Consider the following 14,470-nt stretch of genomic DNA (forward strand, 5'->3'; position numbering starts at 1 on the left):
AGCGTACACATAGGTGCATTTATAATTACCATGCGACACTATAAGGCCAGGTTGACACGCTGTATGACAGTGGCCGTCTCACAGAATGGCTGCTATCTGTGAACTTCATCCCGGCTGGTATTGCAGTACCAGCCAGATTAACTTCATTTTTTTTTCAATTGGAATGTGGGTGCATTTGGGTGTGCCCGCATTCCAATTATCCATAGCAGACAATGTAAAGTGCGTCCGGAGCCCTTTACATTGTCTGCACTGTCAGTTTTGAGCAGCCACTGTCCAATAAATAGTGGCCACACAAAACTGATAAGTCAGTTTTTTGTGCGCCCACATTCCATATCCAGCTGGAATTCCATAGCAATATAAGCGATCGGCAAATTCATTAAACGGGTGTGGTTGCAAACCTGCAACTATGGCCGTTGTTTAATGAATTTATACGTGTGAGCCTTACGCAGTATATGGTGCTGGATATATATAAGTACCATGCGTCAAGGATAACCCCCGTCCACTAATATCCAAATATGTCACTACAGAATTCACAGTGTGCACAATTATTAGGCAAGTTGTCTTTTTGAGGATTAATGCTTATTACTAAACAACTGCCCGTCAACCCAAAGTGTTACAAGAGAGCAGTGACAGGGAGAAAAACTTACAAACAGTTTTTTGTGTCTTTAGCAGAAAGCAGAAGCTCAGAACTGGGGGAAGGAGAATAAATAGATAATAATAGATATAATAAGTATACAATGAATTGTTAGTGTCACCATGGGCAGCAACATATAAAAAGTTATGTTTGAGGGAAATATCCCTTTAATTCTTTGGCAGTTAACTTGTATCTTTTTTTCACCCTGTTCACTACTTGCAAAAATAATTGATGGTTCTGTGATCATGCCTCGACATCATAGTAATGCAAAGTTTCTGAAAGACTTTTAACAATTTTTAACTTTTCAGTCAATTAAATCTCTTTTTTGGACCATTTTGTCTGAGGAAAACAAGCTGCCTAATAATTATGCACACCTTGATATCCTTAGGCCACATCATCCCTCATTAGTCAAATACAAATCACCTGATATGCTTCAAGCCAATAAGCATTCAAGTTTATACAGCCTGGAGTTGAAAAATATGCCTAAAAAATGATGATAGGTCAAAATACTCACATGCCTCATAATTTTGCATGCAGTGCAGAGCCTTGTCTGTAAAAACAAAAAGGCCTCAGCACTTCTGTCTTGGTAATACAATCGTATGATTATATAATTTTCCTGGACCCTTTATATGTTCAAAAACGTCATGATGATTTTCTCACTGCCCCCTGAACATGTCTGCTCTTGTTTTCCTTGGAGAGCAATCGTTTCTGTCTTTTCCACAAGTATGTTATTAAGCACAGTGTCTGGAGAATCAGACAGCATGTTTCTGCCGTTGTTTAATGCCAAAATACAGTGTGTGAACATGTCCCGTCGCCTGTGCTCTCCACATCCCGTCAGGTCCTGCGATGTCACCCTGCAGCTGTCACAGACCTCCACGCGACCCGATCACCCCACTCACTCACCACAGCCTGGAGGTCCGTGACAGCTGCAGGGTGACGCCTGATGGGACCTGATAGGATGTGGAGACAGCGGAGAGCGCGGGTCGGCTGCAGCGTGGGACAGGTGTGCGGCTGGCTGCGGGGGGGGGGGGGGGGGGGGCGGGGGGCTTTGCCGGCCATCACTTGGGGCGGCCATCACCGACCGGCCATCACTGTTCACCAAGCTTGGCCCCCCCCACAGCCCCGTAACTATGGCAGCACTAGCATGGTGCTAATACACACAGTATGGATTTTTTCCGCAAATTATGGCAGAACTGTAACCAGGAGACAATACACCACTTAAAGTATATGTCTGTGTAGCCATGGGCCAGGGCAGTTTCTAGGTCATTTTGGCAACAGGGCGAATCTTGATAAAAGCACCCCCCCCCCCAAGTTTCAGATTCAGATCAAGATTTGGGTACAGATGTATTGTGTGTGTGTATTATGGCATAGATCGGTGTTGCACCCCTACCAAATAATGTTCAACTGATTACAAAAACATCATTCAGTCACTCACAGGTGACGTCTTCTTTGATCTAAGGCGTCACTTTCCTTTTTCTCTCCATCTGGCCCAGACCACCATGATGATTTCTTGCAGCTACAATTCACCTCTTCAGAACCTGTCAGACAAACATCTCAGGCTCCACACTTATCCAGCAACTTCCTTGCCCTTTTCCCTCCTATAGGCTCCCTAACTGTAGTAATTCTGTCAGCTGGAAGCTGTGTGACCTCCATTACACTGCCATACAGAATGCTGGGGAAAGCTGGGTGACCTCCATTACACTGACATACAGGATGCTGGGAAAGCTGTGTGACCTCAATTATACTGCCATACAGGATGCTGGGAAAGCTGGGTGACCTCCATTACACTGCCATACAGGATGCTGGAAAAGCTGTGTGACTCCGGGGGGTGGCGGGGCTTATTGGGACATGCCCGTGGCTGTTGGCTCCCTCTGTAATGGATCCCCCCTCCCTCTCCCTCCCCTCCCCCTTCATTAGCCTACTCAACTCTAACCTTTTTCTCCACAGGTCCTCTTCTGGTCTCTCCGTCCTCTTCGGGCTTCCGGTGCAGGCTGCCAGTCTGACATACAGAGGCCGCCTGTAGATTACAGCAGATAACAGACTGCAAGCGAGGCGAGCATCTGGTGACTTGGGTCTATATACGCCCAAGTCACCTGATACGAACAATTAATCACTGCTTTGGGCAGCAGCCAACGTGGGGGGAGGAGACTTTCAGTATTACTCGAGCACCCTGCTGTACTCGTATTGAGTACTTCGAGCACCCCAATACTCAAGTGAAGAGTGTGCTCAAGCGAGCATGTTCGCTCATCTCTAATGATCACCAATCATTTGGGGCCCATTTGTATTTGTATTTTATTGTTCATCTTAGACTTGCGCGTATAAAATTCAGTAGGCATCAAAAGATTTTAAACTCTTCAGGACTTCAGGCTAATTTTCGCTTTTTAGTTTTTTCCTCCTCGTGTTTAAAAGGCCATAGCGTTTGCATTGTTTCACCTACAGACCCACATGAGCCCTTATTTTTTGCGCTACTATTTGTACTTTACCATGACAGACTGGCGAAACCAGAAAAAAATGATATGCGCAGTGAAATTGAAAAAAAAAAGAAATTTGTCTTCATTTTGGGGGGCTTCGTGTTTACGCCATTTGCCCTATGGTAAAACTGACATGTTCTATATGTTCCTCAAGTCAGTACGATTACAACGATATGTAATTTAAATTACTTTTATTTTATCTGACGGCTTTTAAAAAATTGAAACCTTTTAAAAAAACTAAATGTGTTTAAAATTGCTCTATTCCCAGCCTCAGGCTATGTTCACACTACGTAAAAGTACGGCCGTACTTAATGCAGTGTGGAACATTGCCTCTTGTTCTATGGGATCCCGGCCGGAGCGTATACACATCGTATATGCTCCGGCTGGGATCCCATGCGGGGCTGCAAAGGACTGACATGTCAGTTTTCTGCGGCCACAATTCAGTGAATTGCAGTACGGAACGGCCGGTCCGATACGACATGTGAACATAGCCTAATAACGCATTTATCCGATGGTCTATAGGGTTATGTGAGGTTTCATTTTTTGCGCCATGATTGGTTCTTTCTATCGGTACCTTGATTGCGTATATGCGACTTTTTGATCACTTTTTATTACAATTTTTCTGGATTTGATGTGACAAAAAAAGCTGAATTTTGCACTTTGGCATTTTTGCACTTATGCTGTTTACCGTGCAAGATCAGGAATGTGATAACTTTATAGTTTGGGCGATTACGCATGCGGCGATATCAAATATGTTTGTTTATTTATTTATTTTTATTTATAAAATGGAAAAAGGGGGGATGATTTAAACTTTTATTAGGGGAGGGGATTTTTAATTAATAAAAACACTTTTTTTTTTACTCTATAATTTAGATTTTAATCCCTCTGGGGGACTTTCAGTATTACTGCAGTGATCTCCCATAGAGATCACTGCAGTATACTTAATACAGCAATAATCGATCAGATCATTGCTGTATTACTCTGGTCTGCTGAGCCTGGATCAGCGTCAGTGCGACGCTGAGCCCCAGCCGGCTCAGTAGAAATGACCTCCTCCCACCGCGATCGCATCGCGAGTGGAGATCCCTCCACTAGACACCAGGGAAAGGGGGATATAATGTATTTAAATGTTTAATTAGCGGGTGCGGTCCGATCGCTAATAGCTGCGGTCCCAGGCTACACATAGCACCCGGGAACGCGGCGGTTCAGAGCGGGGTCGTCGCTGATGTGCTGATGCGGGAAGGGGTTAAAAGAAACAAACTTGTGTACATGTTGGGCTGTAGTGTCCAATAGAAGACTTCTGACGCAGATACAGATACAGTAGTGGATTATAATAGGGGCGTTTGGGCGGCAGCCCGAGGCCCTGAGCTCCTGGGGGGCCCATGATCACCCAAAAAGAGAACAGGTCATAAAGGAAAGACTGAGATTTCTCCTCTTTTTAAATCCATTCCTGGTTTTGGTTTGAAAATTGTGTCAGATAAATCTTTCTGTGTAAACGCACCATTACCTGGGCTTTTACCATATGTTTTGAGCCTCATTTACATATTAAGAAAAAGGCTTATATCTCACCTCTAAGTGAGATTGAAATGCCCAGGGGGTGTAACATAGATTTCAATTTGTCTACATTTCACAGGTTTCTACTGTAAGACTTTATTTTGCTGCATAGGTGTCAGGCAGGGGAGGTAGGGACAAGACACGACAGTGAGCCCTGATACTGAGCCCACCCACTGTCCCTACCTATTTGCCTCAAATGTCTCTAGGTAGCCGCGGACAACCACGGTCCCTGCACTAGTATAGGTGCAAACACGGAACAAAACAGACGAACAAACACAAAGGGAAAGTCGACAAGCCAAGGTCCAAACCAAACGGGCAACGCGGTACAAAGTCAGGTAATAATCGGATACACATAGATTAGTAGAAGAACTTCCACATACTCTTATGGGTAAAACTTCATGACTAAGGTCCTTAGTCATGGCTCTTAATAATCATTAGCTGTGGATGAAGCTATTTGGTATCAATGTTCAGGGACTTAATACGGCATTGTTTTATGTTACCGTTGTCCTATTTATGGCTCTGGGAACCACATTGTCTGCTGCCTTCAGCGTTCCACTCGGCAACGCAGTACTAAGTCAGGTAACAATCGGATACTCAGAGGTCAGGCAGAGGGTCAGATAACAAGTCAAAGCAAGCAAAGGGATTAGGTATGGGGATCACAGGAATAGACAGGGGGAGCTGGGATCAGGGTATGAACCTAAATAGCCAGCGCTGTGAGACTGGCTCAGCTTGCTTTTATGAGGATCAAGAGCCCGGTCTGGATCCCCATTGGACCAGCGCTCTGATCCTCCAGGTTCCAGACAGGCAGAGAGGAACATCAATCAAACAGACTTGCTCAGCTGCGGCAATCAAGGCTGGGAGAGTTCAGTGGTAACTCTTACATTGCCAGAAGCTGAGAAGTAATCGGGTGTGTGACACAGAAGCAAAAACCAGACCCAGTTCACACCAGACTACTGCATATTCCTGACAATAGGATAGTGTAGTATGTGCTAAAGTATACAGCAATAAAAAGTATACATTGTAATCTCTTTAAAGAGAGCCTCTCCTTAAAGTGACTCTGTACCCACAATCTGCTCACCCCAAACCACTTGCTGCTTTTAATCCAAGTTCTGTCCTTGGCAAGTGATGCAGTTATTGTCCTAAAAACAACTTTTAAACTTGCAGCCCTGTGCCAAACTGGCGTGGCCAAGAGGGTCTGTGCCCTAACTTTGCACCACCCCTCCGTTCCTCCTCCCCACCCTCTTTATCTTTAGGAATGCCACTGGCAGGATTTTTCCTATTCCTCTGCAGTGAACATTGCACAGGTGCCTTAACGATCCAGCCCATGTGCCGGGCTCACACAGGTGATGAATAGGAGAATACCTGCCTGAGGCATTCCTAATGGTGAAGAGGGCAGGGAGGAGGGACAGAGAGGGTGTGCCAGCCTAATGCACAGATACTCTAGGCCACGCCAGTTTGGCACAGGGCTGCAAGTTTAAAAGTTGTTTTTTAGCACAATAACGGCATCACCTGCCAAACGGACCCCAGGACAGATCTTGGATTAAAAGCAGCTATCCGAAGGTACAAGTGGTTTAGGGGGGGGGGGGGGAGACAGATTGTGTACAGAGTCACTTTAAGGAGAATTAGTACCCTTTTGATCTCATGACAATAGGTCTCTCACTATCCAGCTAACGCCAGGCTTAGTACTGAAGAGGGGCAATAACCCTGAAACAGCTTTCTGCAGATGGAAAGTCTTTCATTTTGAAAATATTTTTGGCTTGGCATACATCTCTAGTCAATGTTCTAAGACTCCTAGATGGAGTGAAACACTGACTTAAAGGAACACCTCCTTCCCAAGGTGGTGTGAGAGCTATTTTGCATATGTTGTAATCTATTTTAATTCAGTGGGAAACAGATTCTGCAGTATGGATTGCAGCAGAATCTGTTTTTAGCAACTATTTAATGTATACATTTTTATTCCTTTTTTTGTTCATTATTTTTGTTCATTATTTTGTCACCTAAAAATGAATATAATCTGGGGACCGATCCATCAGAGTGGACACACATTGTCAACAAATCAACACAAGCTGATAATATTTCAGCATAATTACATAGCTTTCACAATATATTTAACTAGAAAATGTACCCGGCGCTGCCCGGGTATAAAGTGTCAGTGTGTTAATTAGATTTGTTCTAAGGTGCCCAGGAGGCCAAACTAAAGGTATTGTTTCATCTGAGTTAATCAGTGGAATTAGTGTATACCTGTACTGCATAGTTGGAGGGGTTATGTACACCCACAATGTATAGTTTTTAGGAGTCTCGCATATCTGTAGTGCATAGTTGGGGGGCTGTATACCTATAGTGTATAGTTGGGGGGTCCTGTATACCTGTAGTGTGTAGTTGGGGGGGCTGTATACCTGTAGTGTATAGTTGAGGGAGGTCCTGTATACCTGCAGTGTACAGTTGGTGAAGGTCCTGTATACCTGTACTGTATAGTTCGGGAGTCCTGTATACCTGTAGTATATAGTTGGTGCTGTATACCTGTAATGTATAGTTGGTGGAGGTCTTGTATACCTGTAGTATATAGTTCGGGGGTCCTGTATACCTGTAGTGCATAGTTTGAGGGTCCTGTATAACTGTAGTATAGAGTTGGTGGAGGTCCTGTATACCTGTAGTGTATAGTTTGGGGTCCTATATACCTGTAGTATATAGTTAGTGTAGTTCCTGTATACCTGTAGTATATAGCTTTGGGGTCCTGTATACCTGTAGTATAGAATTGGTGAAGGTGCTGTATACCTGTAGTATAGAGTTGGTGTAGGTCCTATATACCTGTAGTGTATAGTTTTGAGGTCCTGTATACCTGTAGTGTATAGTTTGGGGTCCTATATACCTGTAGTATATAGTTGGTGGAGTTCCTGTATACCTGTAGGGTATAGTTTTGGGGTCCTGTATACCTGTAGTGTATAGTTTGGGGTCCTGTATACCTGTAGTATATAGTTGGTGGAGGTCCTGTATACCTGAAGTATATAGTTGGTGGAGGTCCTGTATACCTGTAGTGTAAAGTTTGGGGTCCTTTATAACTGTAGTATATAGTTGGTGGAGGTCCCATGCACCTGTAGTGTATAGTTTTGGGGTCCTGTGCGTAGGGTAGCACCTTGCAGAGGGGCAGTACCCTCCCGTTCAGACTTGCCAGAAAATCTGGTGTCTTATCGAGGGGGGTATGGCGGTATTGGTCAGGTCTGGTGTGGCGGTGTTATCCAGTCACGGTATGGTGTTATTGGTCAGGTCTGGTATAGCGGTGTTATCCAGCACAGTATGGCGGTGTTGGTCAGGTCTGATATGATGGTGTTATCCAGTCACAGTATGGCGGTATTGGTCAGGTCTGGTATAGTGATGTTATCCAGTCACAGTATGGTGGTATTTGTCAGGTGTGGTATGGCAGTGTTATCCAGTCATAGTATGGCGGTATTGGTCAGGTCTGGTATGGCAGTGTTATCCAGTCACAGTATGGCGGTATTGGTCAGGTGTGGTATGACAGTGTTATCCAGTCACAGTATGGCGGTATTGGTCAGGTGTGGTATAGCAGTTTTTTCCAGTCATAGTATGGTGGTATTGGTCAGGTGTGTTATGACAGTGTTACCCAGTCACAGTATGGTAGTATTGGTCAGGTCTGGTGTGGCGGTGTTATCCAGTCATGGTATGGTGTTATTGGTCATGTCTGGTATAGCGGTGTTATCCAGCACAGTATGGCATTATTGGTCAGGTCTGATATGATGGTGTTATCCAGTCACAGTATGGCGGTATTGGTCAGGTCTGGTGTGGCGGTGTTACCCAGTCACAGTTTGGCGTATTGGTCAGGTCTGGTATGACAATGTTATCCAGCACAGTATGGCGGTATTGGTCAGGTCTGGTGTGGCAGTGTTACCCAGTCACAGTTTGGTATACCTGTAGTGCCCTGTATATACATGTACTGTATAGATGGAGTAGGGGGTCCTGTATACATGTACTGTATAGATGGAGTAGGGGGTCTACCAGTTATTACTGTGGATGTTGTGAGGCAGCTTCCCTAGCAACCATTGCTCCCTGTGAAAATGTAAGCAGTAATCCTATTGGTTGCTAAGGCTCCAACTGCCGTGTCTGCTGCAGCTAATTATATCACCTGTGTTTGCAGTGAGGAGATTTTCCCATTCATCTCTATGGGGCGCTCTTTCCCCTCCCCCTCCCCTCCTGTACATCTGGCGGGGACGGGACCTTCGCAATAACCTTCCCGGGCACCCAATGTATCTGTGTGCCAAATTTGGGGTCAAACGGTTCAGGCGTTTGGAAGTCTATAAGGGAATTTGAATTTAATTTTTTTATTAATAATATTTAAATACTCTGTAAAATATCCTCCAGCATGGTCACCTATCTATTAGCCTCCAAGTTAACCAGTGCCCTATTTGTCTTAAAGGATAACTCTGGCGTTCAGCACTGATTGGCTGAAGAGGGGAGCCGGGAATTTCAAACGGCTCCTCTTCAGCCAATCAGTGCTGCCGTGCATTGATTGGCTGAAGAGGGGAGCCGGGAATTTTAAACAACTCTCCTTCAGCCAATCAGTGCTGAAGAGGAGCACTGATTGGCTGAAGAGGAGCCGTTTGAAATTCCTGGCTCATCTCTTCAGCCAATCAATGCGCTGAAGGGCGCATTGATTGGCTCCCCGGGCTGCGGGCGCGCGATCGCAAAACGATTGCTAAACGATTTTTCCGTCTGATATATCGTACCGTCTAAACGCTGATCGTTATAAAAAAAGAATCGTTACTTCGAAATCGGTAATCGTGCGATCGGGCCAATAATCGCCTTGTTTAAACTTAGCATAATGGTGTGTTTACACAGGCAGATTTATTTGACCAATTTTGGAAGCCAAAGTCAGGAATGGACTTGAAAAGAGGAGAAATCTCAGGCTTTTCTTTATGACCTGATCTTTGTTTATAGTCTGTTTCTTTCTTAGGCCTTAAAAAATATGTCAGGTAATCTGTCAGATAATCTTTCTATGTAAATGGGCCCTAACTTTGTTCAAAAGGTATAGCATGGTAAAGGCCAGCAAACCAGGATTCCATCCATAATACCTTATTCGGTCTTTAAGTAAAATACACATTTAACAGTTTAGCTGACACGTTTCAACCAGAAGGCCTTACTCCTAGCTAGATATACATATAAAATACAAGTCTTATATATGTGAAATACAAGCCACTAATTAGCTATCTGGGTGTGGCTACCAAATTGGTGGGCGTACATTTCAAAAAATAGTTTCACATGTGCAAAAATACAAAGATAAAAACCTTTCATATTGTGAACATCCTGTACAAGGATAGATACTCTACAGAAAGTAAAGTAAACTGATCATGACAGTTTTAAAAGTTTTATATAGTTATGTGTCTGAAAAAGGTAATAAAAACCGTACCTATCAAAAAGTCGCATGTAAGGATATGTTCACACAACGTTTTTCAGTTCCGTTTAAAATGACGTCTGTCATTTTGAGTCTAAAATAACTAACGTCATTTAGCAGCCTGGCCTCCTCCTGCAATGACTGGTGTTGGTACATTATTCTAGTTTGGGGTTCCTAATTGTCCTTTGGGTGTGGCCTAATTGAAAAGCCCATTGAATTTAATAGTAAAAGCTGAAAAAGAATGGTGGAAAAAGGAAAACTGTGTGTAAACAACTAATAAAAAAGTCCCCTGTTTGCAAAAAAGTCCGAAAAATAATGATCATGTTCAGTATTTTGAAGTCTGCTGTAAAAACGTTCATTATTCAATACATTGTGTGCATTGGATGTCCGTCTTTCCATTGACTTCAATGCATTGCAGTCAGTTAAATTGCAGTAAAAACGGACGTTATTTTAAATTGCAAAAGCGGACGCCTTTTCTCTATTTTTTACATTGTGTGAAAATAACCTATAAGAGAGAATCTCAATAGAATATATTTAAAAGGGGATAAAAAGAATGAAAGACAATTCATAAGGTAATAATGCATAAAAAATGACATGGAACAAAGAGTGGCAAGTATTTATGACAATGACATGTAACAAGGATATAAGTATATGGAATTAGAGAGGTGAAGGAGAAAGAGGGTACAATCTATATGGGGCGTCAGTATTGATACATCAGGTCTTGCCTCAAGTTCAGACCATCCAGATGTCAAGTCCCCAGTTTTAAAATCCAGTACGCCTCTCGACTTAACAAGAGGATTCTCCTATCTCCTCCTCACGTTGGATTGCTAACGTGCTCAATTCCCATGCATGTAATACCCGAAAGATCACCTTGATAGCAGGTTTGGAAGTGTTAAGACACGGCTGACACATTTGCCATTGCATTATTACCTTATGAAATTGTCTTTCATTCTTTTTATCCCCTTTTGAATATATTCTATTGAGATTTTCTATCTTACATGCGACCTTTTGATAGGTACGGTTTTTATTACCTCTTTCAGACACATAACCGTATAAAACTGTCATGATCAGTTTACTTTACTTTCTGTAGAGTATCTATCCTTGTACAGCATGCAGATAGAAGGATGTTTACAATATGGAAGGTTTTTATCTTGTGTATCTTTTTGTATTTTTGTACATGTGAAACAATTTTTTGAAATGTACGCCCACCAATTTGGTAGCCACTCCCAGATAGCTAATTAGTGGCTTCTGGGGCATGTATTTAACATATATAAGACTTGTATTTTACATGTATATCTAGCTATGAGTAAGGCCTTCTGGCCAAAACGCATCAGCTCAGCTGTTAAATCTGTAATTTATGTGAAGACCGAATAAAGTATTATGGATGCAATCCTGGTTTTCTGGCCTTTATCATGCTATATCTGGTGAAGCTTGCACTGCCGTGCACCAGACGGGTGGTTTTCCTGCGGGTGTGGTGAGCTGAAAATATCTCCTTGTTACTATAACTTTGTTCAAAAGTGGTAAAAGCGGAAAAGTCTCAATTTTATTTTTAATTGACACATTTGTACTCCACCAATTTAGTGTCCCCAAAGTATAAAGTCCTCCTGCCGTTTATGATTGGTCAGCTTGTTCGTTGTGACAAACAGTATGCAGGTATATAACATAAAGGTTTTATGATGTTAGAAATGGAAAGTATTGTAGACAAAATTGAGTGGATATATTTTTTACATTTGTGCTTTCTTGACACAACTCCTCATTTCTAGTGCTTGGAGTTCCATTCTTTTTATACAGTTCTTCAAGATCTTGAGATCTTTGTATACGGTTTAAATATAAGATGCTGGTTACTTAGCTTGAGAGAAGGTTAGTTACCAGATACTGATTATACATTAAACTCTTTAATAATGCAGTTAGCTTCCTCCAGTCCACTTTAACTCCTTAGGGTTTATGCACACCGAGTAATTCTGTCGGACAACTCAGTGCGGAAAACGCCACTTGCTTCTGCTTCCCTCTCCGCCGGCTACATTACATGCTCGGGTGGATTCAGTCGTCAGCCTAAAGAATTAATATGACAATTCTTTGGACAGACAGAGGAATCAGCCCGAGCATATAATGGAGTCTAAGGGCCAGCGGAGAGCAAAGTGGGAGTGCACAGTGGATTGCACACAGAGTTTTTAGTGAGAATAACTCTGTTTATATATCCTTAGGCCATGTTCACACGGTGTATAGAGCCGGCCGTTCTGTGACCCGGCCAAATCACAGAACGTCCGGTCTCTGCAAAGATCATCCAGGCCGGTAAAGCAGTACTGGCCAGATAATCTTTCCAGCCGCAGTGTTTTCTGATTTGGGCGCATCAGCGTGCGCCTGCATCAGAACTCCTCACAGCCGCTCGCTTCATTGTGCAAACTGACATGGGTTTCTATGGCTGCAATTCACTGAATTGCGGCTGCAGAAAACAGACATGTCAGTTCTTTGCGGCGCCGCGAGGGGTCCCAGACGGAGCGTATACTATGTGTATACGCTTTGGGCGGGATCCCATAGAACATGCAATGTGTTCACCTGTACAAAGTATGGCCGTTGTTGCCATCAGCAACAACGGCCGTACTTTTACATTGAGTGAACATAGCCCAACAAAGGTTTTTTAACTTAAAACTAACTTGTCCTCTATCCACAGGGGGCAAGTGAGCTTACTTCCTAGAGTCTCCGGACCTTCTGGTACATAATGGGTCCTTAAGAGACAGGCTTCCATGGCATACTGGTATGTCATAGGTCCTTAACCCCTTACCTCTAAAGCCTGTTTTGGCCTTAATGACCAGGCTCATTTTTCAAAATCTGACCTGTCTCACTTTATGCGCTTATAGCTCAGTGATGCTTTAACGTATGCTAGCGATTCTGAGACTGTTTTTCGTCACATATGACACTTTATATTAGTAGCAAAATTTGGTCACTACTTTGTGTATTTTTTGTGAAAAACATCAAAATATCAAGAAAAATTTGAAAATGTTGCATTTTATGAACTTCTGAAATTCTCTGCTTCTAAAAAAGGAAGTCATAGCACATAAATTAGTTACTAAATCACATTACCAATATGTCCTCTTTATTCTGGCATAATTTGGGGAACATATTTTACTTTTTTAGGGTGTTACGGGGCTTAGAAATTTATGAGCAAATTATCACATTTTGTGAAAATTTCCAAAACTGATTTTTTTAGGGACCAGTTCTTTTTTTAAATGGATTTAGAAGGCTTGTATACTGGAAACCCCCATAAGTGACCCCATTTTGGAAACTAGATACCTTAAAGAATTAATCTAGGGGTATAATGAGCATTTTAACCCTACAGGGGCTGGAGGAAAGTACTCACAATTAGGCCGTAAAAAAATCGAAAATTTTAATTTTTAAATAATATATACGTTTAGATTAAAGTTTCTCATTTTCAAAAGGAACATTAGAAAAAAAGCATGCCAAAATTTGTAACGCAGGTTCTCCTGAATACAACGGTACCCCAGGTGTGGGCGTAAACCACTGTATGGGCACACAGCCGGGCTCAGAAGTAAAGGAGCGCCAATTAGCTTTTTTAATGCAGATTTTGCTGAAGAAGTTTCTGAGCGCCAGGTGCATTTGCAGAGCCCCTGTAATGTCCGCAGAATAGAATCCCCCCAAAAGTCACCCCATTTTCGAAAGTACACCCCTCAAAGAAATCATCTTTGGGTAGGATGAGCATTTTGACCCCACATGCATTAGAGGAAAGTATTCAAAATTAGACAGTAAAAATGAAAAACACAAATTTTTCCAATAATATGTTTGTTTAGTTTGAAATTTCTCAATTTCACGAGGAACAAGAGAAAAAAAGTACCCCAAAATTTGTAAAGAAGGTTCTCCTGAATACAACGGTACCCCATATGTGGGCATAAACCACTGTATGGGCACATAGCCGGGCTCAGAAGAAAAGGAGCGCCAATTAGCTTTTTCAATGCAGATTTTGCTGAAGAAGTTTCTGAGCGCCAGGTGCGTTTGCAGCGCCCCTGTAGTGTCCGCAGAAGAGAAACCCCCCAAAAGTCACCCCATTTTGGAAAGTAAACCCCTCAAAGAATTCATCTTGGGGTGTGGTGACCATTTTGACCCCACAGGTATTAGAGGAAAGTATTTAAAATTAGACAGTAAAAATGAAAAACTTGAATTTTTCCTATATGTTCGTTTAGTTTGAAATTTCTCAATTTCACAAGGAACAAGAGAGAATCTGCACCCCAAAATTTGTAACGCAGGTTCTCCTGAGTACAACAGTACCCCATATGTGGGCATAAACCACTGTATGGGCACACAGGAGGGCTCAGAAGGAAGGGAGCGCCAATTAGCATTTTCAGTTCAGATTTTGCTGAAGTAGTTTCTGAGAGCCAGGTGCGTTTGCAGTGTCCC

Source organism: Dendropsophus ebraccatus, chromosome 4 (assembly GCF_027789765.1).
Source record: "Dendropsophus ebraccatus isolate aDenEbr1 chromosome 4, aDenEbr1.pat, whole genome shotgun sequence".
Classification (NCBI taxonomy): domain Eukaryota; kingdom Metazoa; phylum Chordata; class Amphibia; order Anura; family Hylidae; genus Dendropsophus; species Dendropsophus ebraccatus.